Source organism: Salminus brasiliensis, chromosome 19, assembly GCF_030463535.1.
Source record: "Salminus brasiliensis chromosome 19, fSalBra1.hap2, whole genome shotgun sequence".
Classification (NCBI taxonomy): domain Eukaryota; kingdom Metazoa; phylum Chordata; class Actinopteri; order Characiformes; family Bryconidae; genus Salminus; species Salminus brasiliensis.
In genome coordinates, this window is record NC_132896.1 from 11333033 (window position 1) to 11351022 (window position 17990).

Below are 17990 nucleotides of genomic sequence, written 5' to 3' on the forward strand. Positions count from 1 at the left end.
CTGGTGTCGGAAAGTGAGCTGAAATCACTAATATCCAAAGCTAGGAAATTTAAACATTAATTAAAAACACAGTTTTCTTGCATTCTGGAATGTGTGAAGAAATGATCAACCACTTATGGTTGTTAGCTCAGTGGGAGGCTGATAGTAGTATTCACTACCAGAAACACTGACAGAAAGCATTTCCTGCAAAATTGCACTGTAAGATCAATGTCTGCAGTCCTTGCAGAGAAATTGACATTTTTTTTTTTGAGGATTTTGAAGTGCTCAGTGAGCTGCTTTCCTTCATAAGGTCATGTGGCTATTCCACACCCACACCTTAAAGGGTTTGATCACTTCATGTTTTTAAGATTCATGCTTCATGACACTGAAGGATTTCTCCAAGGCATGTTAAAGAAATGCAAATCTGAAAGCCTTAAAGCAATATAAAAGGCACAAAATACCTCATGAATAATGCAGAGGGTTATTTTGCCACACTCAAAATGAACTTTCAGAGAAACCAGTTATGCATTTCTGATAGGACTGGAGAATCCAGCACGCGCACAAAGTAGTTTAAGCGGCACGGCTGCTTCCCTCAATTTGGACATTGTTTTAGCTAGCGCTGGAATGGGGCAGAAGCTGAAAAATGGCCTTCAGCAAAGTTGGACCTTAGTGAAAATGTACAAATTTGTGCGATTGATACTTTTTTATCTTTGCTGCTGTCCTTCGTCCTTCGACTATACAGATTGTATTTCAATGGGACTTCATGCCAAGCTGCTTTGAGAGTCGTCCTCTGCTATCTTAGCCAAGGTAGTCTGGTTCTTTGTGACACTCGATAGCTAAGCCAAATGTCTGGATATTTTAGTATTGTATAGAGGACATTGTTGGTATAAATCTCTCAGAAAAACAACAAAGTGCTTTAGTCTCTATCTGCCAAAATTGCTTAGTCCTGTTCATGAAGCAGAACTTATCCTTTTCACAAGTGCGGCCCCATACGTGGGATTTGCCATGACTGGTCTCTTGTCAGGATCGTCCCACCCTTGGGATTAGAATATTTAAAATGGAACGTTCATCTTAGTTCAGCTCAACTTTGTTGAGTTAGTTCATCTACTCTATCTACGTCACCTAGCACACAGTGTGTCCCTAATACACTCCCAAAAGACATCACCTGAAAACTGTGTAAATTTGCATACATTTGATGGTCATACTGGACACAGAGTGCAGTCCTGCTTTAAAGAAAAGTGCTCAAAATACACAATGACATTAAAAACTATCATGGCTGCACCAACAAGGCTGAAGCTATTCGGCAGCTTTTAGCTGGAATTTTCTGTCTACCTTAAATGGGGCACAAGTTACAGATGTCACAATGCAACCACAGCACAATTCTAAGTTGGACAAATCTTCATGCTGCAAAGGAAGCACATGGCAAACAGTCAGTAGCATCAGTCAGTTCCAGTGAATTAAAAAACTAAATGGAATGTCAGCACTGTATTAAAATGTGCAAAAATAATTTATAATAATAATAAAACACAGGATTCTTGATCTGATCTGGCTATTCTCTTCACAGTTATTGCCCACTGATTCCCCACACTGTTCTGCAGATGATATTCAATATATCAACAAAAGTCTTTAAATCTTTAAATTATTGAATTCAGGTGTTTTATTCAGTCTAATTTCCACAGTTATATTAAAATCAAGCACCCAGCCATGTAGTCTGCCTTTACAAACATCTGAGAAAGAAGGGCCTGTTCTACAGAGCTCACAGAATTCCACCAGAATACTGTAATTGGATGCATTCATTAAAAATGATTTCTATTAGAAGACTCTGAAGAAATGAGGGCAGTAAATCGTAAATTTGATCTCGATAATTAATGAGATGGAAGAAGTTAGAACTGTTGATTGTCTTTGGCATAGGCCCCGTCGTAAGCCCAGGTCTTGCACCAACAGGACTCTTGCAGATCCTGCTGAACTTTGAGGCAGGGGGCGGAGTCTAATTAGACGTCTTTTAATATAGATGGTGGTTGATGATTGGCTGAACGACAGTGATGCTGCATTCGAGTCTCCTGGTAGAACTTTCACTAGAGCTTTCATTTCCCTCTTAGATATCCCACTATTAACTGTGAGTGATATTACTGAAAAGTGGAAGTGTTTAGGAAGCACAGTAACTCATGAAGTGTCAGACCACGTAACGGTACAGAGCGGGGTCATCGAGTGCTGAGGCGCATAGTGCATGAAAGTCACCAACGCTCTGCTGACTCAATAACTGCAGTAACTCCAGTTTCAGACCAGCTGTTAGAGCTGCAAAGGGAGGATCAAGTCCATATTATTAATGCCTGTGGATTTAGAAAGGGATAATAAAAGCCCCTGTAGGTGTCCCAATACTTTTGCCCCTATCATATACTGACTTGTAAACTGACTTGCTGTGTAATGGTCACATTCTAGAACTGCTGCTGCACTCCCTCTGTGCGGAGCATTACAGAGAACCAGAGCTGGCTAGTAAAAGGGTTAATTGTCTCATGTAGTGTTTCCTAATAACCTAAAAGCTATCATGGCTGGTCATATTGAGTCTGAATTCCACAGGGTTAGCATGCCGCCCCCTATTCTCCTCCTGAATTTAGAATCTACAACCATTTTGTTAGCAAAGTTTTTCTTTCTTATTTGTTTGTTTGCTTCCATGCCCCACTTTCACATACCATGTCAATAAACTCATTTAGACAGGCTACCTCCAGCTGCACTGCACCACTCCTTAGATTAGATCCAGCAGTGAATGCAGGGTCTTTTTCTTGGTATAGAAAGCATTAGGCTGTGACTTCCCATTGGCAATCAGATCGACAAAACACATGTAGTCAAGGTGAGTACATAGTGAGTTAATTGCACCTCTAGCACTAAAACCTAAAGTAATGCCGTGCTGCTTCAATCGTTCCTTTAATGTAATTAAAAGCATGTTTACAGTACAACAGCGGCGGCGGCTGCTGAGGCGAAGCGTCCACATCCGTGTGGTAGCAGACCCAAGAGGTAAGCTTTGTGGGGGTCTTTCCCCCCCCCCCTCCCCTGTTCTGTGCAAGATATGATCAAATGGGCTTTTCTGTATGTCTTAATCTGCATGCTGTTGGCCCCTCTTAGCAGATCCATGAGTCATTACTAACAGCAAGAAGAGAAATCATTGGAGGAAAGAACACACTAATATAGCTTATCAGTCTGCCACAGCTGGGCAGGGATCGCTGCTGAGGGCTGGGGAGGTAAATTGCAAGGTGTGCCTCTGTGTATTAACATTCAAGTTCTTTCAGAAAGGATTGATCTCCCCCTGCTATAATACATGGCCATGCCTGTGTATTATCCCATCTGCCTCGAAAGAAGGACTTGTTTCTCTCCCTCTTTACCGTGTTCAATTGCCACTTAAAACCCCTGTCATGCTACACCAAGGATCCGCCGCATTCATTTGCTAAACAGCGTCGCTTTCAGAAGTTGGTACACCGACAAAGATGAGGCAGTTAAAGCTGCTCACGCTGGAGTGAGGTTCATGGTATTTAACTCCTCTTCATTAATATAGCCTACATTCATTCCACCTTTGTTGTGAGGCTTGAGAACATTACCGAAACCGATTTTTCCTTTACGATATAATAAGGCTCAATCAAGCTGCCTCTATTTTCATATCACAAGTCTCTATGGAAACAATGCAGAGAGGAATGTATGGGAACTTTGGCATTGTGTATGTGGCCGTTAGGCAGGTGTCTGGGTGATATCGCTTACCGAACAAGATGAACAAGAGATATGGAGGTGTCTGAGGGGGCTGAAAGAGTTACGGATCTTGACCTTTGCTATTTTAAAACATGCAACATTCATGGCCCAGGTTCAACCTGGAGCAGCAGGACTGGCATTCAAAAGAAACTGCCCTTCAGGCACGATGATCATCGGCTTGTCACAGGGCACGGGAAGAAAATGGCAAAACGTAAACAAAAAGTCGGCGGTAATACGTTTGGGGCCATAAATTATGAAGGCTTGCTTTGGAGTTTGATGAAATATGCAAGGATTCAAGTCGTCTATACTGGTTATGGCTTTATCTCAATTGCCTGTATGTGTGTGCATGTGTGTGTGTGGTAGAAGCTACTCTCAGGCATGAAGAGGGAAAGAGAGAGCAATCCAGAGAGACAGAGAGAGAGTGAGCGTGAGAGACAGGGAGAGAAAGGAAAAGCTCTGTGCACTCCCATCTGTATTTTCAAATGTCAATGACTGCTGCCATCAGGTGCGTGGTGTGGGTGTGCAATTAGTAATAAGCGGATAGTTGAGAGAAAGAAGAAGGAAAAAGCGGCGTTTGATGGGAGGCAGCCTCTCAGGGCGCTAAGCCATTGTCAGGCCACATTGGTTTTGTGTCTTGCCGCGCTGTTTTACAGTTTCAAAGATGAGTCAGTTGCCCAGGCTGTGGGGCTCCTTCAATAAGACGCGATGAAAGGTTTCTATGAATGTTGGCCTACAATAAATTGCCAGGCATAGGTCACCCCAGCAACGGCTAGGGTGAAGGATAGTTGTTTGTTTGCGCTGCAGCTCAAGGTTTACTGCAGGCATGCGGGGTGGGAGGATCCATGTCGCGCCATAGGGGGGTATGGTGGGGTCAAGAGGTCAAGGAGGACTACGACAGAGAGGATACGTTTGACCCGAAGTCTACCCCCTGCACATCCAGGCCAAACTGCTACATATTCTCAGCAGATCAAGTGAGATCATTGTAGCTTGTAGCTTTTGATCCGTGTCCGGGGCAGACGTTATATATATATATATATATATATATATATATATATATATATATATATATATATATATATATATATATGGACTTTTTGCACTTTTTGACATAATTTAACAGCTTACAGAAATGCTGTAATACAATTCTCCTGTAAAGCTCACATTTTGGACATACAAGATTTTTGCAGAACAGTGACGGTATACTGAAGTTTTAAAGCTACAATGATTGTGCTGTTATTTGAATGCTCTTCAAACATAGGTTTGTCATATTTGCACATTGCACGGTTCTCTGAGAAATCTTATGAGGGAACTTAAAGTGGAATCTTGACACCATACGTTTTTAAGAGGTGAGAGACAAGAGATTTGGAAGAGATTTTCAGATCTGATTATGATTGTATTGTATTGTGTTGTATTGTATTAGCTGCTGCCTTTCAGGCTTTTCAGCATGATGATTTTGGCATAACCTGTTACCAAGTAAAATGAGATGATCTCGATATGTAATGCAAATGATTTCCTGCAGCCTTTTCTGGCATTGTATGATGCTTTGCTGCAACTGTACAGACAACACTGTCTCACATTTGTCTTCGGAAAGCAGCGCTCTGTATTCGCTGATTTCTCTATCTGGGGGGTGCCCAAAAAATACAGCTTATTACTGTGATATTTGCACATCTTGCCATGAACAAGAGACTCTGTTTGTCCTTTGCAGTGCATTTGAATAAGAAATAATATTAATGTGGCGCAGTCGTGCTGCTCGTCCGCGTACATCACTGCATGCAACATCTGCTTTCAGAGCAGGATCAATTTGTTGTGTGCATGCATAACTAATTCATCACATTGTTCTCCTGTAGATCTGAAACGTGTGTGTGTGTACGCACACACATGCGCACACACACATATGCACACACTTTCTTTCTTGGTGAATTGTGTTGTAACCTTTGTCGGAAATTAAACCATTTGGATCTGAACGTATCACGTTATGTTCTCTGGGGGGAATGGCTCATTTCATTTTGGCTATTTTTTGGTGTTGTTTTTCCTTCTTCTTTCAAAATGTCCATTGTTTTTTAACCATCTGCTTTCTGTGTTCATTTAATCTTGAAATTCTATTGACCAGTGACTAAACACTCACTGACCAGATGTTCTGGCTCTGCCGCAAATGTGAGCAGAAACATACTCACACATAGCATTCACTCACTGGAAGACCAAGTGTTTAGGTTTTAAACCTCTGAAACATCAGTGTGATAGTTAAGTAATGTTGTTTCCTAAAAAAGTAAGAAATTATGTCTAAATAATTACAGTATTTTATTATAAATGAAATAAATAATAATAAATTACACAATTAAACAATTAAAATGCATGTTTTTTTTTACTCCTAGGTGGATCATCTGTGCACTGCATGCACCAGAAAAATACATATAGATCTCTATGTTTGAAATGAAGTCAAATTTTAAAGACAACTTTTTTACTATTATTACCTGCTGGTGGCATCCTGCACAAATAATACTAAATCATGGCCACAACTTAGTAAGATGTGGGAATGAAAAAATTAAGTTGTGGTCATGATTTAGTAAGGTGTGGGAACAAGATAATTAAGTCAAGGCTATGATTTAGTTAATTAATTTAGTTACAACTTAATCATCTTGTTCCTGCACTTTTACAACTTTAATTTAACTTTACAACTTTATGGGTTAAACAATTGTTTTATTTTAGAATGTTTTAGTTTATTAAAATAAGTAAAAAAATAAAAGTCATATATCTTCACTGTCATGCAAAAACTTTGTATCTCCAAAAAGGAAAGGTTACAGGAGAAAGAAAGAAAACATATCATTTAATGGACGTAAAAGTAAAAAGACTTTGACAAACTAAAACCTGTCATTTGATCAATTGCCAGGTTTACATTTTTCAAAGAGAAATTAATGGCAAAAAAGGTTTTTGCATGACAGCGATGGTATGCAAAATGTTTAAATAATTGGTTCAAACAAACACTCCAGTCTTAAAGAGAATAATAGGAAAATAATTGCCTGGTAATTATTTGATGGCTCAGGCTTCAAGGGTTAAACACTTTTCTTAACACTTTCCAAAGTGTGACAGTCTTTACTTGAGCTGTAGCTCATTTAGCCTGTCCATTCTGTCCTGTGTCTATGGACAGTTTAAAACAATGCAGTTAATCTACACTGACGTTTGAGCTGTTTGTCAGTGATTATGATTCATCAGCACGTCTGCTATGTGGTGCCTATCTGTAACATCAAATAAACACCAGTGTTCAAAACTTAAAGGGAATTTACAAGGACTTCTCACAATTTCTCCATGAGTAAATGCTGAAGATGTAAACAGTTATTCAGCGAGGTTTGATTTGACATGCTCTGTTCTAGAGAAACTTAATGAGTCAGAATTGTGCACAGTGGTGGTTGATAGGAACCAGACGTCAAAAGCTTTTAGTCTCTGAAAGCTACACCACAGAAGGGTGTTGCATAAAATGGTTATGAAAATGCTGCCTGATGCCTGAGACATTATTCTATGTTAGCTTTGAGACAAGCTTTTTTTCAGATTTAACACACATTATGGTATAAAACCACAGATGCACAATATTAACCAAAGTATTGGGACACACCTCTCAATCATTAAATTTATGAAGTGTTTTATTTAGTCCCATTTAGCCCCCAGGTGTATAAAAACGAGCACCCAGCCATGCAGTCTACTTTTACACGCATAAGTGAAAGAATGGGTGGTTTTTCCTCCTAAATATTCCACCATCAATTGTGAGTGGTATTATTGAAAAGTGGAAGCATGAAGGAACCACAGCAACTCAGCCATGAAGTGTCAGAACACATAAAGTTACAGAGCAGAGTCGCCGAGTGCTTATATGTCGGCAAACGCTCTGCTGACTCAATAACTGCGGAGTTCCAAAGCTGTAAATGGGGACCAATTGCAGATGTCCCAATACTTTTGTCCATATTGTTTAGTTTTAGATTGTAAGTTGCCTGTCAGGATGGTCAAGCAACTAAAGTGCTGTGGTCACCATAATTGAGTGTCTCCTCTGAAAGTGTGGATTTGAAATCCTTTCTTCTTAGGGGCCATTCATGGCCTAAAGGTTAGATAAGCAGGCTTGGGATCAAAAGGTCACTAGTTGAGTGCCCTTGAGCAAGGTGCCTAGCCGCCAATTGCTCCCTGGGTGCTGAGAATGTCTGCCCACTTATTCAGGCGTGTGTTCTCACTGCCCTAATCACCAGTGTTATTTATGTGTTATTTTATTGAAATTACAATTTAATTACACTGCAGGAAACAATAAATAGCACCAACTAGTAGCCTATGTGGTCGTTTTGAAGAAAAGTTAAATGCTAATGAAGGTTATTGATTTACAGCTGAAACATACAGGTTTTTTATCAGCCATAATCACTGGCACACAGCTCACGTAATGGTTAGCATCATTAGCATTGTTTTTAGGTCGCTGTCTCACTAAGAATGGGAAAGGCCAGCTAAATATTGAGATGATGTGAGCGTGTGACCTGGCAGTGTGTGTGCAGTGCCGCTGTGTCTCATCTAGATGGAGTTGACATCACCTGTCTTTGCATAGGAAGGTCACTGAATTGATTTCAAATAAATTTTTATGTGGCAAAGATACCGATCTTAATGACCAGCCTTTGTAAGGTCATGGATTAGAGTGGCCCGAACTCGAACAAAAGCAGGTGAAATGAATTGCATATAGTAAGTGAAGGCTTGTTGTCGGCCAGCGCTCAGGCCGGCCAGCCTTGTCTGTGTGTGAAATTTTAATGTAGCCCTTCCTTTGTCGTTTGGGGACAGATGAGATGGACTGGGTCAGCATGGACAAACAGCCACAGCGAAAATATCCCAATGCGCAGAGATATTCCTCCGCAATATTCCGTTGTAGGTGAGACAAAACAAGCATTACTAGGACAATAAAGAACCAGTCATTATTTGGCAGCCGTAATCTCCCACAGATGGTCCCGTGCTTGATGTTCAAATCACGTTTTGTTGCATTTTCACAGCCTTGAATGAGCTGTGTACACAACCATTGTTTGATGAGGAAAATTGAAGGCAGGCCTTGTAAACTGTCGGCGCCCGATGCCAAAGACAGAGCTCGACGGAAGCGGTTCCTCCCCCTCCTTTTTGTCACAGAGACTAGACCGTGAGCCCAGCTCTCTCCGCCGATGGAGGGTGCATAATGATTGTGTTATGAGGCGGGATCGTGGCTGCAGTGCAGCTTATGGGCAAGCCGCTGGAATGGGCGCGAGGGAATAGACTTAGGTTTTACGTGGATGAGACAATTTCTCTTCAGGGTTTTGGGTGTAATTTAGGTTGAGCAATGCCCCTCCTCTGACAATTGAAATGAAGGCTCTATGTAATTAACCTAGAAATAGGATGAAACCCCAACTCAACCCTGCGCTTCAGCGTAACACTGTCATCATCTTTTCCAACAATTCAATTTCATCCTTTCCTCTTTTGAATAAACAATTTAATGAAATCAAAATTAGGCACGACCCTTTTATGGGGTCGACCCTCTTTCAAAAGCTGTGTAATATCCCAGGAGAGGAACTTGCGCATTCTGCAGCTTTATATAATTATTTAGCACTTTAAGCAATGCTTACGGAGCTCCTCCCCAATCAGGCACAGAAACACATCCTTATGAGTTGGACTTTGGATAGATACTGTTTTACCTTAGCAAGCACTGTAAAAATAGGTTTACCAGTTTAACCTTAAACACTTAATAATAATTAAAAGAAATTGTATGGTTACTATGTTTACAGTGTACTGTAAAATGTGTATACTACAAACCTTTTCTACTTGGTCTCTTTAGCCAAGGCAAGTCAAGGCTTTAGTTGTCATTCCATCTGAGTACGAGTATACAGTGGAGCGAAATTACATTCCTCCAGGACTATTGGTGCAACATGGAACAAAAACCCATACAGTACAGATAACATAAATGTGCAAACTTGGAATCTGAACAATATGTGCACATGAATTTGTATAATATCCCAAAGCAAAATGTTCAATGCATTGTGCAGTTCATTGTAAGCATTTATCTCTTGAACACCTTTGACCCTGCATGTAAGCCCACATGTCTTCAGTTCATAGCTACACAACTGTCATAATTAGCATCAGTTTCATAGGCCCTTATACAGAACCTGGTGGGACTCCACAACGCATGCTAGACCAGACATTTACCAAATCATTTACAAGAGTTTCCACATTGGGATTCACTGAATACCACTCCCATGGTCCAAGAGGTTAACCATGTGTGAACTGCCTGAATACAAAATGAAAACTCTGAAGGACAGAGGCAAATACGTTTGTCTTAAGCCTTATGGAGCGCATGTAATATGCCATCAAGAAGACTTGAGTGCATTCCATAGTTACAGTAATTACGTAACCAGTGCTTATGGAGTTTCTAATACAATTCCTATTACAACAAAGCACAGAAATGTATCCTTTGAAGATAATAATGACTTATGTGATTATTATCATGTACCTGCAACTCTATAATACCCAGTGAGAGAAATTCCAATGCACTGTGCGTTTTTTATTATTGTTTAGGTCTTCAAACAATGTCTGTACAGTCTCTCATTTAAAATAAGGCACAGCAACAAATGTTTTGGAGATGGCGGTGAGATTATACACTGAAGATACACATGGGCACATGACTGCAGTAACATAGTGCTCATTGTACCGTTGTACAACTGTGGTTATGAAAAATAAGCAGACTTATTTGCATAACAAAGCATGTAATACGATGCAAAGGTGTTATTCGTTAGAAATACATAAGGAATGCTTGACGAATGCATACACCATCAAAGATGTCACTCCTGGGTTATGCTGATTCCTAGAGCTTAATCCAGTGTGATTTCTAGTCTGAAATCTATTCTGTCTGTGTTCTTCATCTGGCCTACTTCAGATTTTTTTGACGTTATAATACCGGCAACACCTAATACCTAGGAAATATGCAAAACTGACTCTCCAAGGACAAAGAATGCTTGCATTTTATCAAGCTCCTTTCTTCCTTTTTCCGTTTGATAGTGAGGAGGAGGATGCAAAATGTTTGTGGTAACAGAATTTGTAAATAAGGTCCCCTCTGAGAGATGTGAAAAGATAGACACAAGCGGCAACATAATAAAGACATACAGCCCAACAGTGAGCCCGCATACATTACATTCAGGCCAGTTGCTTGTAAACAGCACATATCTCACTGTTTTATTTGACTGTATATCACTCACCTCATCAGGGTCATTGAGGGGCTAAAACGGGCCGAAAAAAGACAAGTAAAGATTTTTTTCCCTCCTCAAATGGCCACAGTTGGCTGTGTTTACAAGGAGCCTCGTCGAAATTCATTGAAATATAGTTAACATTAAGAGATCTGGCAGTGTGCTATGCCATTTCTACTGTTCAAATGACAAAATTGGGCGTGTTTGTCCTACCGCCATGTATAAAGTAACCTAGAAAACAGCCGATTGATCGAGATCCCTCCTAAACTCCACTGAATGGACATCCAGCAGCGCGACTTGGCTTTCATCTCTGTTATTATCTACCCCACCCTCTGAGTTCATTGACACCTTTGCGGCAGTGCATCGCAGGACCTGTTGGTTACAGGCTGTTGGACTCCATACAAAGTGACCGCCTGAATCACCTTCATCCGTAGCTTGATTTGCTGAACCATTGAAACTTTTCCAGCTTTGCGCCTTACCTGAGGGAGTCCCTCTCCACCTGTGAGGAGCATGAAAGGCCGTCTTCACAATCAGCAATTGATATGGGCTGGTGTAAGAAAGCCATGTGCTACAGTGATCGATCCTGCTGAACTGCCAAGCTAGCAGTTGCACATTATTTTAACACTGTCTTTGTACCTACTCAAAGCAGCGTAAAGCTTTACAATGGCAGGCTAGCTCTGATACAGGGTATCACAGATAATCTCAAATGATCACAGATAATCTCAGAGATTAGTTTAACCCCAGAAATGATTAGACAGTTATAGGTTAGGGACATGACTGTACACATAAACATCATCTTTTAGCCTGAGCTAATGTCACCGTGCAGCAAATCAGCCTGGTAAACTGAGGGACCTCAATGAGCTTAATTTTCCTTCTTGATTATAATTGCATTTTCATCAGGAGGATGACGTTTTTTGTTTTCTTTTTTTCAAATTTACATTGCCTGTAGGCGTTCCTTGTTTTTATCACCAAAGCCTTAGGTGATGCATGTTATAACTTCACTCTATAAAGAATAGTTTGCAATTATCACACAATTCTCTGCAGAAGGTTTTAATTAAAACTTGTGAATGGGTTTCCGTGACCTGAAGAATGTTTTTATTAAGGAAATGAAAGTTCCAATGCTGAACCAAAGGTACTGGTATCTGTTTCAAAGGATTCTTTAGAGAAGGGGTATACTGTGCCTTCTTAGGGATTCCCTTACCAATATGTATACATGCATCCAGAAACTGTAAAACACATTTTTCCATGTAGTCTAAAACTTAAAGACTTAAATCTTGGCTAAATGTCTTGTGTTAAAGAAGAGGTTATATAATATATACACACATATGCACACACACACACACACACACACACACACATACACATATACATATTGCAATACAATCACTGAGAACTTTATTAATACTAAAGTACTACTGGGATGCCCTTTCTTCTCTCTCAAAACAGCCTCAATTCCTCAAGCATTCCACAAGATGTTAAAGACATTCTTTTGAGATTCTAGTTCACGTTGACATGATTGTGTCACACAGTTTCCGTAGATTATTCTGCCGCACTTTCAGGCTGCGTATCTCCTGTTCTAACACATGCCAAAGGTGTTTTATTGGATTCAGGCCTGGTGACTGGGAAGGTCACTAAAGAACGCTGATCTTTCATTGTCGTGTTTGAAATCACTTTGCGACATGACGCATTATCATGCTGCAAGTAACCGTTAGAAGATGGGTAAATTGTGGCTATGAAGGAGGTGTACATAGCAACAATACTCAACTAGACTTCAGCATTCTAGCAAATAAGTTCACAATGGCCAAAAAGACATTGGTAACACAATGCAGGTTGGCTACAATGCGCCAAATTCTGACAATACAATTATAAGCAATACTGCAGCATCGCCTTTCTGTCCTTGGCTGACAGAAGTAGAACCCAACATGCACTGGTTATGCAAATTGCAAACAGATGAATGTGAAGCCTTTGCTTTCTATATTCATGTTTAGATCTGTATACTGTAAATTCTCCCTGGAATGCCATATTATCAGTGTTATATGCCCCACTACTACACTACACTAATGTCCACCAGTACATTAATAAAGCACTAATTAGAAACACAGTGACATTGTAGGTTGTATTCTACACTCTAGGGTGTATGTTTTCAGGATGCAGAAATAAGAAATATGTTTGCATTATTGCAATCATTGTCCTGCCATCTGTTATCTTCTAACTGCTTAATCTCAAACCATGTGCTAAAGTCAGCTTCTAGTAACACAAAACACACACCGGATCTCATATAGAGCACACACTCCCTCTGGACCATGTTGGATGAGCCACCAGTTTCCAGAGGTCCTTAGTCATGGACTTTGCACTTGACACATTCAGCCTTATAACAATGGCTACAGCTGTAGGTATAGCTTTCCAGCACTTTTGCTGTTTGTACAATTAGAAGACCTACTTATCCTGGTCTACAGGGACTGCATGTCTTAGTTTTGACACCACTTTACCCTCTCTTATGAATCATTTGGCTTTAAAAGGATGTTCTGATGTACTTCTCAGAGGAGCAATCATCATGATGCTTAAAAGTCTCGCAAGAGCAATAGATGTATTTTAAATGAATAAGAGTTAAGAACAGATGTTCCTAAATAAATATCTCGTTTGTCACTGTGGCAGCCGTTCTAAGGCGCTCGGCTCTAGGTGAAGATACATTGCCCTGCCAAATATGTTGAAATCTGGCAAAAAAAGAGAAACAATGAGGGAACAGAACAATTAATACATATCGTCACTGCTATAACCTTGTTAAGGATAAGGGAAAAACAATCTAGTGCTTTAAGTTAATGCAAATCAATTTGGAATATTACTGATGGTCAGTTTGCCATGAAATACACATTATGTAGAGGACAAAAAAAGAAAAATACTCATGTGGGACTCACATGGGTAGAATATGGTCTAGGTGGGTTCTAGGTGGGCAATGTACGTACTTCAGAGTAGGTTTGTACATGTATATAAATTAACCCCAATGTTACAGCCCACCTTAATCTCACATAGATCCCATCTAGGCCCCATATGCTGTGTACAACCCAGATATCCCTTCCTGGTCAGGCATGGATGTTAGCTGGGTAAGGAGGTTTAGATTTGACCATGTTAAACTGCAAAAAAAAAAAAAAAGAATTCAGTTTAAAAAGAATATTTCAAGTGTCACGGTTTGTCATGAGGCAGACATACTCACAGGATATTTTAATACAGGGAAAATAAAACAAACAGAAACCAAACAAGAACAAAGCTTACCAAATAAGCAACACAAGAATCCCATAAACAGGCCAAATCTAAAACCCTAAAACTGACATTGGCATGAACATGCACATGCACAATGCACAAGACCAGACAAGGGACTCACGAGGAACACCTGGGACCAACAGGGGGCCGGGCCTACAAAGGAGACACTGGTGGAAACACTAATGGACAGGCGTGGCTAGGGCAGACAAGACACAAACAGAGCCATGCTTGGGAGCACATGGCAACACAGAACAAAGGCAGACATGACAACAGGGGCAGGCATGACAGTAATGTGATAACAAGCAACTGAACCAGGTTTATTCAACTCTAATAAATACTATGAACCATTTGTGTTTGTATTTGCATGGGAAAAATAATTTTTAATTGCTTGCCATCAAATGATTTTTCTTAAAAACAAATAATCAATTAATGTTCAAGTTCAGAACTGTGTAGAAGTATGAGACTAAGTTTTAGAGATTTTATTTATTACATTATTTAGTCAAAAAGGCCACTGCATACAACTTATTCATTTTTCAGGGTCAAGAAAAGTAGAAAACATATATTTAAAAGAAAATGACCCAGACGATTCAACATTATATCAGTATTTAGAAAGTCCACTCTTTACCTTTTTTACAGCAAAATCTTTTTTCTATACTTTTCAAGATACATTCTTACAGTTTTTCTGCAGAAATCTGCAGATATATCACTTCTAAAGTTCAGTCTGGTCTGGGGTCCATTGTTCTAAGAATGCCAGTAGCTTGCCAGTAGCTTCCTTGACTTGCAAATGTTCTTCAGTTTTACCTTTCTCAGTTAGGGCTTATTGTTCAGCTACATTTTCTTTCAGACTCACAGTGAAACTGAGATGAAGATCAACGCTCAAAGTACTTTTAATACATTGAGGACATGTTAGGAGGTCTACCAGATCCTGCTCGGTCTCCTCAGAAAATCTTCTGAAAATGAATTCCTTGTACTTAATGGCTGTTTTGATGGGATATTGAATAAATGAACAGTAGTCTCTGACTTTTGCCAGTGCTGCAAATAACAAAGGATCTTTTGTATTCCAGTCTATGAAAACAGTGTGAGACACGTGGAGTCGTCAATCCTTTGCCGTCATTTGAGCAATCTAGTTAAACCAGGGCACCTGAGAATCGCTGAATAGATTCATGCTGAATGAAAATCAATCTAAATCCAGAAAAGGCTTGTGCAATCTTATTTTACGAGGGAGAAACAAAAGCATGACCATGCCCATTAACACTTCACTAACTGGATTAAAAGGATTCGGTTTGGCTGCACACCCACTGCCTCATGCACTACATCACAGGCTGTTTGGCCTGTCTGGCTGTCAGTCATGCTGTTATCCAGCAAAGGCATAAATAAAGTGCAGTCTTAGCGAAATAATTTGTATCCGTCTATCAGCTGCAGAATGCTCTGTATTGATTTCATGTCTGTGGGCTATAGAGAGGACAGCTGGGAGTAATAGGCTGCGACTCTGCTTCGGTGTGACACGACATCCTAACTGTGCACCAGAAGCTGAGCTTGGCAGGCTTCAAGCATTTATCAAAGCAAGACTTGGTGCAGTTTTGACTAGAACTCTGATATGCATTTGCAGTTGTAATCAGCTGCAGTAGCAGCCACTCATTTCCTAAGGTTAAATAAGGTCTTCTGTCAATCTTTTGGGCAAATACAGGTTTGCGTCAGCATTAGGGGATGTCATGTTCCATGATTCATCATAGCTCTTTTAAAAAATCTACATTTAATACTTGGAGAACTCGGTTTGAGTTCTTTCAACTGGCCTTTCATAACACTCTTTCAAATTCTTTCACAAGCCTGAAAGCCTGTTATTGTTTTGTGAAAGCTCAAGCAGGGTTTGACTAGTCGGGTGTACCTGTTTAGCACTGGGGGCTATATGGTAAGAATCTCATCTGGAGCTAAAAAGCATGTTTTCCTGTAGACTGCTGTTTAAAATAAGTCTAATTTTGTCATTTTTGTTCTAAACCACTTTCAAACTGTATTTCAAATTGTCAGTTCTTTTTTTATTATGCTTTTCCTTTTTCCACTGACCATTTGATTGACCCTGTTTACATCTGGTCACATCATCTGGATTATATTCTGATAAGATTATGGCCACATGCATCTACACTAGGTAGTCAAATGCATCTACATTTCAGTCAAACTGAAATCTGATTGTTGTGTGGGACAGAACATACAATGGCAATTACAACTGGTGTTTTGGTTGTACTGGGAGTTTTTTGTCATCAAATGTGTCTTGGAGAAATTGGTGTTGGGTTGTATCTGGCTTAAAGTCTGGATTGAGTCTAGGGTGTGTTTACACCTGCATTTTAATGTGGCTTGGCCTTCCAGATATCCAGATAAAATCCTGATCCTCGAGACAGGGTGTAAACAGAGTTAGTGGGTCCTCATTTGGAAGTGATATGGGCTTTACAACCCTCTGTTATCAGAAAGCTAGTAAGTGATTATGCAGTATCACAGTAATTTTCAAGCAGGTTCTATGTGTTAATTTATGCCAGAGAAAGTTGTCACAACTTTGAGAAACCATCCTTCAAGTACACATGTGTGCTCTTGGCTCTTGGCAGATTAGATTTAGATTAACATAGGACTGCAGATAAAGTATTTAAAGCCTTTTTTAATCTCTCTTAGTTTGACTGTATGTGAACAGGAAGCTGACTTCAGAACAAGAAGAGTTAGCTAGAGTTAGCACCTCTCGTGTTGGAGCAATAAACAGTGTGACAACTTACTGATGTGACAACGTACCTTGCTTTTCCTATTGATTCTGTTTCTAGTGATAATTGGAGACTAAAAATATCAACAAAGTCATTTATTTTTCTCCTGTCTTCTGCTTTTATGTCATTGCTCAAACTGTGGCCAAAAGCTGTGGCCACAACCATAAAATTGAAGATGGCGCTATCATCCAATTAATGTTGTTAACATGTCATTTCTTTGCATTTCTAATGAAATGTACAACTTGTCATTGGCTCAAGGATTGATGTCATTAAAACATTTCTGTGAATTGAAGATGGTGGTGCCCGAGACATGCCTTTCCAAGAGTACCAATATGTGCCAATAGGAAAATCCTATTTAAATGAATATCCCTGAAAGGTGTTGACAATTTCCAGAAGCATTAGGGTTGTAACTTCTGTTGGTGTTTACATTGTGATGATATTCTGGCTCTGAAAAAATTGCATAATTTTACTGACGACTATGAAACGCAATTTATCTATTACATAAACTATGTTGAAGAAGGAAGTTAACCTCTATTACTTGCTTTTGTATCATTTGCATGTTGGTACATTCTGTGTGTGATGCTTTTCCTTGCGATAACATCTAAAAACCTGGTTAGTGAACTCCTTTTGCCCCAGCACCATCATACTGGCCCTACCTGTCCAGTAAGTAAACTGTGACCACTTCAGACAGCCAGAAATTACTAAGGTGATTTCAGACAGAAAACGCAAGAACTGCAACATCTTTAAACATGATATTCAAGTTTTCAAATGTAACAAGTAGTTATATGTATGAATACATCATTCATTACAATAAATATCGGAATTATGCTTTCTGCATTTTAGAGCCTTTAGAAATGCTGTTTATTAAATGTAAATGTAGGGTTTCCAGAGATTAAACTGGAATTTTGAAGGTCAGGAGGCCCCATTTTCTGCACTGATGAAATTCAGGAACAATATGATTCAGTCTATGTGATTATATGGTGTTCTTGGTCCTGATATTTAAATTTTTTTATTAAACATAATGGCATATCTGTTTTTGTCATAATGCCTTTGTTATCAATTT